The sequence below is a fragment of the Neoarius graeffei genome, chromosome 23 (genome assembly GCF_027579695.1).
Source record: "Neoarius graeffei isolate fNeoGra1 chromosome 23, fNeoGra1.pri, whole genome shotgun sequence".
Classification (NCBI taxonomy): domain Eukaryota; kingdom Metazoa; phylum Chordata; class Actinopteri; order Siluriformes; family Ariidae; genus Neoarius; species Neoarius graeffei.
This window is the reverse complement of record NC_083591.1, coordinates 23,766,790-23,769,289: the sequence shown is the minus strand read 5'-3', so window position 1 is coordinate 23,769,289 and position 2,500 is coordinate 23,766,790. Positions and strand designations below refer to the sequence as shown.

General features: G+C 39.6%; 1 protein-coding gene across 3 annotated transcripts in view; it reads right to left on the bottom strand.

The window, feature by feature from the left end:
* Positions 1 to 2,500, bottom strand: part of efr3a (EFR3 homolog A (S. cerevisiae)) — a 182,667-nt gene that overhangs the window by 38,388 nt on the left and 141,779 nt on the right. The window lies entirely within an intron of this gene.

The window sequence follows — 2,500 nt, the reverse complement described above, 5'->3', positions numbered from 1 at the left end:
ACACACACACACACACATACATACTATGGCATGCCGTTCAGGAAATTAATCTTTGAATATATTAAATGAAACTTTGAATATATGGAATGAAACCCTGAATATATGGAATGAAACTTTGTATTCTGCCCCCGCTCCCACAGCTCGGCAGATAGACAACAGGTCCCAAGAAAAACTGACTCAGAGGAGAGTATTAGAGTATATTGAGAAACGCTGTAAAACTCGACAAACAAAATTTACAAATTAGTTTTATATACAGAAAATACTGTTATACAAATATGCATTAGCTTCTGGCTAATGTTAATGGCAAAATTAATGTATATTCTAATGCTAACATTCGCCGCGACTGGCAAATGCACAAGCATAGGTTTAGACTTAGACAGACTTTAATGATCCACGATGGAAATGACCGTCACCGTAGCTTCGTTGCACATAGAAGTAAACACTAATAAAACCACAAGCATTCGCCAGAGTGTTAACAATGTCTTTATTGTTTAAAATGGCCGCAACCAAATCCCGAGCCGACTGACTCATTTTTGCTGCAGGACGGCGGCAGTGCCTTCATGACGTCAGCCAAGTTTCATTCCATATATTCAGAGTTTCATTCCATATATTCAGAGTTTCATTCCATATATTCAGAGTTTCAATCTTTGAATATATGGAATGAAACTCTGAATATATGGAATGAAACTGAATATATGGAATGAAACCCTGAATATACACTGAGTGCAGAATTATTAGGCAAGTGAGTATTTTGACCACAACATCCTTTTAATGCATGTTGTCCCACTCCAAGCTGTTTAGGCTTGAAAGCCTACTACCAATTAAGTATATCAGGTGCTGTGCATCTGTGTAATGAGAGGGGGTGTGGTCTAATGACATCAACACCCTATATCAGGTGTGCATAATTATTAGGCAACCTCTTTTCCTCTGGCAAAATGGGTCAGAAGAGAGATCTGACAGACTTTGAAAAGTATGAAATTGTGAGATGTCTTGCAGACGGATGCAGCACTCTTGAAATTGCGAAGATGTTTAAACGTGATCACCGAACAATCAAGCGTTTCATTGCAAATAGTCAACAGGGTCGAAAGAAGCGTGTGGGGAAAAAAAAGGCGCAAAATAACTGCACATGATCTGCGGAAAATCAAGCGTGAAGCTAACAAGCAGCCATTAGCATCCAGTTCTGCCATATTCCAGAGTTGCAACATTCCTGGAGTGTCAAAGAGTACAAGGTGTGCAATACTGAGGGACATGGCCAAGGTAAGGAAGGCTGAAAAACGACCACCACTGAGTAAGGCACACAAGATAAAACGTCAAGACTGGGCCAAGAAATATCTTAAGACTGATTTTTCTAAGGTGCTGTGGTCTGATGAGATGAGAGTGACTCTTGATGGGCCAGATGAATGGGCCTGTGGCTGGATCAGTAATGGGCACAGAGCTCCACTCCGACTCGGACGCCAGCAAGGTGGAGGTGGAGTACTGCTATGGGCTGGTATCATCAAAGACGAGCTTGTTGGACCTTTTCGAGTTGAGGATGGACTCAAACTCAACTCCCAGACCTACTGCCAGTTCCTGGAAGAAACCTTCAAGCAGTGGTATAGGAAAAAGTCAGCATCTTTCAAGAAGAACATGATTTTCATGCAGGATAACGCTCCATCTCATGCGTCCAAATACTCCACTGCGTGGCTAGCCAGTAAAGGTCTGAAAGGTGAAAAAAATAATGACATGGCCCCCTTGTTCACCTGACCTAAACCCCATAGAGAACCTGTGGTCCATTATAAAACGTGAGGTCTACAAAGAGGGAAAACAGTACACCTCTCTGAACAGCGTCTGGGAGGCCGTGGCTGCTGCTGCACACAATGTTGGTCGTGAACAGATAAAGAAATTGACAGAATCTATGGATGGAAGGCTTTTGAGTGTCCTCATGAAGAAGGGTGGCTATATTGGTCACTGATTTTGTTTTGTGTCTGAATGTCAGATATGTTTATTTGCAAATCTGGAGTTGTCATATCAGTGTACCTGGAGAAAATAAATAAGTGAAATGGCTACACATTTGGTTTTTATTAAGTTGCCTAATAATTCTGCACAGTGAAAGTTACCTGAACACATACATATTCTCCTAAGATGGCCAAAACTAAAAACACCCCACTCTAACTTCCATACATATTCAGCTTTGATATTTATGAGTCTTTTTGTTTGATTGAGAACATAGTTGTTGTTCAATAATAAAACTAATCCTCAAAAATACAACTTGCCTAATAATTCTGCACTCCGTGTATGGAATGAAACCCTGAATATATGGAATGAAACCCTGAATATATGGAATGAAACTTTGAATATATTGAATGAATTCCCGAATATACTGAATGAAACTTTGAATATATTGAATGAATCCCTCAAATATATTGAATGAAACTTTGAATATATGGAATGAAACCCTGAATATATGGAATGAAACTCTGAATATATGGAATGAAACTCTGAATATATGGAATGAAACTCT